This window comes from Gavialis gangeticus, unplaced genomic scaffold (genome assembly GCF_001723915.1).
Source record: "Gavialis gangeticus isolate Ggan-Ray unplaced genomic scaffold, GavGan_comp1, whole genome shotgun sequence".
NCBI classification, from domain to species: domain Eukaryota; kingdom Metazoa; phylum Chordata; order Crocodylia; family Gavialidae; genus Gavialis; species Gavialis gangeticus.
This window is the reverse complement of record NW_017729006.1, coordinates 29,558,948-29,566,285: the sequence shown is the minus strand read 5'-3', so window position 1 is coordinate 29,566,285 and position 7,338 is coordinate 29,558,948. Positions and strand designations below refer to the sequence as shown.

The following is a 7,338-nucleotide window of genomic DNA, read 5'->3' as shown; positions in this document are numbered from 1 at the left end:
ACCCCATCCTGTTACCATCCACCCACTTCTGTAGTCTGTCTAAATCTAATTGCAGCCTCTCTCTCCCTTCGAGTGTGCCTACCTCTCCCCACATCTTGGTGTCATCGGCAAACTTGGACAACATATTTTCCACCCCCTCGTCCAAGTTGCTGATGAAGATGTTGAACCATGTAGGCCCCAGGACCGATCCCTGGGAGACCCCACTGTCCACATCCCGCCAGGTCGAATATGACCCATACACCACCACTCTCTGGGTGCGCCCCATCAGCCAATTTTTGACCCATCCAACTGTGTAAGCATCAATGCCACAGTCGCTCAATTTACTAATGAGAATGGGGTGAGAGACAGTGTCAAAGGCCTTCTTAAAGTCCAGAAAAACTACATCCACGGAAAAACCATCATCCAGGGATTTAGTTACCTGGTCATAAAAGGCCATCAGGTTGGTCTGGCAGGACCTGCCTTTGATGAACCCATGTTGATTTCCCCTGGGCATGATCTCCGCTGCTGGCCCCTCACAGATGTGATCCTTGATAATTTTTTCAAGGATTTTCCCCAAGACTGATGTGAGGCTTATGGGCCTATAGTTTCCTGGGTCCTCCTTTCTCCCTTTCTTATAAATGGGGACTATGTTAGCTAGTTTCCAATCTCCGGGCACCTGGCCCATGGACCACAATCGCTTGTACAGCTGGGCCAAGTGCACAGCAATGACCCCCGCCAGCTCTCTCAACACCAGTGGGTGGAGGGCATCAGGGCCCGCAGATTTAAAAACATCCAGCCCTTCCAGAAGATCCCTAACTACATCTGCACAGACCCGAGGCCTGGCAGTGCTATCCCCAAGATTGGCCCTACCTGTGGAGGAAGAGCTGTCCTGGACCAGTTCAAGAAAAGAGAGGCAAAGAACTTGTTAAAAATTTTGGCTTTCTCATCTGGCGTAGCCACAAGATTACCATTTGAGTCTAGCAGGGGCCCTACATTACCTGGTGCCCTCTACTTACTCCCAATGTATTTGAAGAAGGACTTTTTGTTGTTCCTTAATCCTGGTCACTAGCCTGAGCTCCACCCCCGCCTTGGCCTTCCTAATGGCCCTCCTACACTCATGGGCCAAGGAGGCGTATTCCTCCTTGGTGATAGCCCCTCCCTTCCACCGGGTGTATGTCTCCCTTTTGGCCCTCAGGCATTCTCGAATGCCTTTGCTGAACCATTGGGGTTTCAGAGCACTCTTACCCCCCTTCTTTCTCTCGGGGACTGTCACACTCTGAGCCTGGGAGATTGTTCCCTTAAGGTATGACCATCCCTCATGGACTTCCATATCCTCTACCTTTTGTGCCTCTCCCACTAATCCACTACCTCAGTGCCTCTCCCACTAATCTCCTAAATTCATTGAAGTTGGCCCTTCTGAAGTCAGGGGACTTAGTCTTGGTATAAGCCCTCAACACCCTGCGCTGGATGGTGAATTTCAGCAGGCGATGATCACTGTCACCCAGGTGGTCAAGGACCTGCAGTTCCCTCACCAGGTCATCCCCAGTGGCCAAGACCAGGTCCAGCAAGTCATCTCCCCTAGTGCAGCTGTGCACCTCCTGGATAAGGTGGAGGTCCTGTATTTCAGCTAGGAACCTACGCAAATGGTCAGACCTGGCTGACTGCTCCTCCCATAGATCTGATTGTAATAGAATCAGCTTAGCAATGACCTCTTTGGGGCATAAAATGAAAAGACGTAAAATGTTTTATCCATCAACAGGTGGAAAACAATTATTATACCTTTAGAATGGGTGGCACTAGAAGTGCATTTTAATATAGTGATCCTGAGGCCAAAGATCCTACTGTGATACAAATAAATAATAGGGTGGGAAGCACTTATATATTTGTTTATCATAGTTGGAGACACGTGACTGATAATTGCAAGGATAGTACTGATGATTATGTTTTGCTAATGCTCACAGACTTGACTTCATAAGTAGTAAGCTTGGTGGACTTACAAATGTGAAATGTTAATTTTATGTATGGGTTTTTTCTAATTTTTAAGACTCTTCAGATAAAAATAAACCACCTACAAGAGGAGCTCAAAACCTCAGAAGTAGCTGCTTTGTAAGTATTAGCAACACTTATATTTGGGTTAAAAATAGTACCCAAAGTATTTACATGCAATTCATATATAGTTAGATGCTATTTGTTGTTGTCTTTACATAGCATTAAGCAGATACGTGGCCTCTGTATAGAATAGTTGCTTCCCTCCTCCCCCATAAAGCTTAGAAGCTAACACAATTGAAGTTTATATTTGGAGTATCTCAGCCAATGAGTGTCAGGACAGATTGTGATCTGGAAGGTGGATTATCTCCTTTTCAGAAGAGAAATCTGTGGGACAGGCTCAGGATCTCCTTTTTTGGTATTTTTCATGTTCAGTGTGTACCAAATTCTTATTATTGCTTTGTCAGATGTGGGAATAAAAATAGCAAAAGCAGTAGTAAAGCGTAGTGCCACTTGCAGAACTCCAGCTCAGCAGCTCTGTCCTCATTTAACCAGTGCTTTCTCACATCTGCCTGGTTGTGGCTCATATTCAGACTGTGCACTTCCAAGCACTAGATTTAGCACTCCACCCATCTTTGACACCTCTGCTCTGCAATATGGGAAGTTCCCTAAATGTTGCCTGTTTTCACTTATTCACTTAAGTTCTTGCTCAAGTACTTTTAGATAAAGAACAATTACCTACATCAAAGTATGTTAGTAATATGATTAGACCCTCCTGAGGTTTCCCTTTCAGTTTTTTCCCCCAGTAATACCATTACTGGTAGACTGAATATTCACTTTTGTACACTCATATTTTAATACGAACAGCGATGACATTTGTGCAGCAACATGTTATAGACAGCAAAATCCCAAAATTCTAACATTTAGCAAAAGACCAGACTTAAGGAGATTAAATGGGTTAGACTCTGACGTCCCCTGGGTGGATTTAGGGTAAATTTACCTCTATTTCAGCTCTCTTATAATAGGCTATCATGGTACAAATGGTCCAGAAACCATTGTTATTATCACGATACCTGCACAGCTGGGATGAAAGGAAGTAAAAATGCCAGCATGTTTTTTACATTAGTGCTTGTGCTGTTGCTACCATGCCATACCAGTTGCTGTTGCTACCATGCCATACCAGTGTGAAATATCCAGATCGACTCTTGTCACCGGAGTCATGGAGGGGGATAATCTAAATCTCTTATCACTGCCCAGTTGGAATAGAGTTGCACTGACTTAAAGGAAGCACCCAGTATTGTCCATAATCCAAAACTAACAAAACTGATTAATTGCTCTGTTCCATGGAGCAATTCTGATGATAATATGTAACTACAATTAGTTCGTATAATAAAATGTTGTGATAAAAATGTGTTTTGGAACAATCTATTGTATTGCATTTGGACTCAAAGGCCCCAGCTGGAATCAGAGCCCAGTGGTACCAAGGGATGTACAAAGACGACAAGATTTCTGGCCAAAATAATTTTCAGTATGATTTAATCAAAACAGCAAGTATAACAAGCAGAAGGAAGTACGAGTACAAACGGCAACACTTATAAAGTCAGGCAGTTAGACAGACTGTCCTTTGGCACAGCTTGATGTTTGCAAATCCTTGGTGTTCTTTTCAATTTAAATATAGGGTAGAAGTGATGTTAAGGGGACTCTCAGAACTTCAAAGGAGACATAAGAGTATGAGTAAAGGAAAGAAGGGAGGAAATAATAGAAAAAGAGGATAATGAGCAATATAGCGAGGAATACATAAGGGGGGATGCAGCTTGCAATGAAGGTAGAGGAAGGAGGAGTTTAAAGCAAATAATCCTTCAGCAGACAGAAAAGAGCATCCAGCTGACTGACATTATTAGTGTTCCTGAAGGTAGCACTGCTTTCTGCACTGGGGTTCCCAGGGGTTGGCTTCGACCTGGAAGCCTCTGTCTGCTTCCCCACAACCAAACCAGCCATGGAAGGGAAATGCACTTGGGGTGTAGTTCCTCAGAGAGGCTAAGTGTTTTCTGAAAAGCCATTTTATGTCTAGGCCTACTAGGGAGAAGAAGTAGAGGTTGAAAACAAACCCAAACCCAGAAACTCAAGATTCAAGAAGAGAGAAAAAATAAAAAATAAAGTATTGCATATGACATTCTCTAGTAAGAAGGATTCTGATGTTGCTAGCTTCACCCTCAGCTCCCCTTTCTCCCCTTTATTATTTTGCCAAAAATGGCACAGTGAGTTTGAAAAGCAATTGTGCAAAAATGCAAACCCTTCCACTATCCAGTTATCTGCTAGGTCACAGCTTCTTTCTTTGCTGAAGCAAATTTTTGTTAGCACTGATGAGCTAAGCTGAGATGGTGCAGCTGTAGAAGAGTCAGGTAGATTCTGTTTTGGTGTCTTTTTTCACAGCCAGCCAGCAATGCAGGAGGAAGGCTGCTCAGAGCCACCGATGCATGAGAGGACCAAAGGAAACCTGGTAAGAACCTGCAGTGTTCTTCTCCCTGTTCCTCCATGCAGAGGTATAACTAGGAAGTTGACCACCAGGCCACCAGGGCAGCAGCTGGGCCAGTGGTGACAGCAGAAGCAGCTGTGGCAGTGGTGGCAGCAGCTGCCATTCTTGCTTCTCCTCTAAGTCAGCTCCCCAGGCTTGGTACCCCACTCACCCACCCTGAGTTATGCCACAGCCTCAACTCCTTTCCCTATCTATTCTTGTGCTACAGGATGCAAACCAAGCTACTTTCTGCTGTTAGACTTGACTTGCATTTTTTAACCTTTGAGGCTCATGATACCACCTCAACCCTTATGATGGAATCACAGCAACTGACCTACTTGCCTTGTTAGTCCTTAGGGAGTGGCTGAGACCTTTAATTCTTCATTGTTTGTTCTCTCTAGAAAGAAAAAAAAAAAAACATTTCAAACCAATTTACAGTTCTTTCCCTTTTTCTGTGTTTGTAGAGCCAGAAGTTAATGAATAGGTATTTAAAGAAAACACTTTCCTGGTTCAGGTGGGTAAAATGCTTTGCAAGTTTACAGGTCTGGCCAGCTTTTGTTTGGAAAGGAAGTTTTGATCCCCTCTCCAGAAGGGCTCCAGTGCTCATGAGCTGGTAGCTAGAGGAGGGAGAATTTTATCTACAACGTACTAGAGAAACAAAGGATAGAGATAATATTGGTGTGGGACATGGGATCTCTGGGTTCTCATCCCAGATCTTTCACTAGGTTTGCTACATGACCTTAAGAAAGTTGTTTAACATTTCTAGGCTTCGGTTACCCATTGGAAAAATATAAACTGTCCACACTTACCTTGCCTGTTGCCTGTTCCTATGCTAACCTCCAAAGCTGCTGTCACTGTCCACACACCCACATCAATGGCTCAGTCCTCCTTTGCAGTATGGACTTGCAACAAAAGATTCCAGGAAGGAAGGCCATTCTCCCTGAGAGGGCTTTGCCATCTAATACCTTTTCTCCACCCAAAGTGCAAAATAGGTCAAACTTGTTATTCTTCAGAGCATGCCATTAAAGTCCCATATTCTGTTAGGCTCCAAGGAAGTAGGCAAATTGCTGAGGGTTTGAGTGTCACAGACTGACTCAAATGAGCTGGTGTTTCATACTCGTTCTGTTTGTAGAGCTCACTGAGCATAGGAATATTGGAGCTCAATATCAAGAAATCTTTCCTCACAAACAAACTTGTTCACTGTGAGAGAGTCTCCCAAAGGGAATTGATGGAAATCTTAGAAGGGCTGGAAAGTCACCTAAGAGGGCTGGAAAGTCACCTCCAGGGCCATCTAGTCCAATCCCCTGCACAATAGACAAGTTTTACTGTACCCTCAAAAAAGGGAATGTGAACTTTACTGGACAAAGCAACAGTAGATAGGAAAGTTAACACACACAGGAGAAGCGGGCTTAATTCCTATATCTGCCTCAAGTTGCACAAAAGTTTGGTATGTTACTTAATCTTGCTGAATCTCAGTTCTCCATCTGTAAAATGGGAATAATAATTACTTTTTCCTGGTCTTTGCTTGTCTTGTCAATTTGTGTGCCTCTCTCTCACTGCAGGAACCCATGGGAGCAGTTTGGCAAAGTCTTATTGTGCCTAACCATTCTTCTCACACTGATTATATTGTATAGACATTTCTTTTCTACTACTTTGATATGCCCGTTACTGAAAGGGTACCACCGCCACAACTACACTGGTCACCTTCGACCACACTGACACAGAAGATATGAAATAATGGCATGGATTGCGACAACACTGTTCTACTAAAATGCTTCTGGGAAAAGCAGCACCTGAAATAATTAACTAAAAAAATAAAGCTTCCATCAACACCATGAGTTTGTTACGATATAATTTTCTGCTGAGATTGGCTTAACTTCCTCCCCGATGTCAGTCTTTTTCCCTCCAGTCTATACAAGAGCCTGTGTTCCTCCAGTTCTTTTCTATGATTAGAGGTGAATCTGGATTATAGAAATGAGTTGTATTGCTAAATTCCAAACAGCAAAGAAAATGTAAGGAGTTTGGTTTAGGTGCGTTTCTAGTGATGTCTGAAAAATTAGGGACAAACACTAAATTGTCATAGCTTTAAATCAGTGGAGCAATATCAATTTAAAATAGCTGATCTCTGCCCCAGCAAATGTATTTTTTCAGACTTTAGAAGTGTGATGCATGTCGCTCCAAGTATAAAGATAGCAGTTCCTGTGGACTGCTTCACAGAAAACTGCAGTTGCTCCACTCCACCCTCACCCCATGGTCACTAAGCTATCTTGCACATATTCTGTGGTTTGCTGTACTTAAAAGTTTAAAAAACAACATAAGCCACAGTTCAGTTTTCTTTTCTGATATATTTTTTTTCTGTCTTTAAGGCTTTTCTCAAGTATTTCCTATGTTCTACTTCATTTTTCTTTAAGAGCCACTCCTACCACCTTCTTTCAAGTTTGGAGTAACAAGCTACCTAGTTTTCACATCTATTTTGTGATTTCTTCCAGGTTCTCCCTTATAAATACAATGTCCTTCCTGACCGTTTCTGAATTCAGGTCACTACAGAAACCCCCATTTCATATTAATTCCTGTGGAAAACTTGCAAATGGGTAATAGCTTCCTGGAGGAGAAGCTAAGGTATAAGTTGTGTCCTATTTACCTCAATTTGTTAACATAACTACATGGTAGTTGTACTTCCCATTGATTGATGTCTGTTTGGGTTGGTTGTCTGAATCTTAACTGTGCGTTCTTCATGGCATTGGACCCTGCCTACTTCTGTGTTTTGGAAAGCTCCTGTGGATGTTCTCAGAAAGAGTCTATTCAAGTCACGATTTTGTGGATTTCACAGAAACCCCGAAAAAAAAAAAAAAAAAAAA

The 7,338-nt window shown here is 42.8% G+C and overlaps 1 long non-coding RNA gene across 1 annotated transcript in view; it reads left to right on the top strand.

Moving 5' to 3' along the window:
- The window catches only part of LOC109291983, a 7,415-nt gene extending 1,107 nt beyond the window's left edge, over nt 1-6,308 (top strand). Inside the window, exons 3-6 of the long non-coding RNA XR_002096010.1 lie at nt 2,024-2,085; nt 4,399-4,465; nt 4,945-4,994; nt 6,043-6,308. This is a non-coding gene — a long non-coding RNA (uncharacterized LOC109291983). The remainder of the gene's footprint in view (nt 1-2,023; nt 2,086-4,398; nt 4,466-4,944; nt 4,995-6,042) is intronic.
- The last annotated feature ends 1,030 nt before the right edge of the window (nt 6,309-7,338 follow it).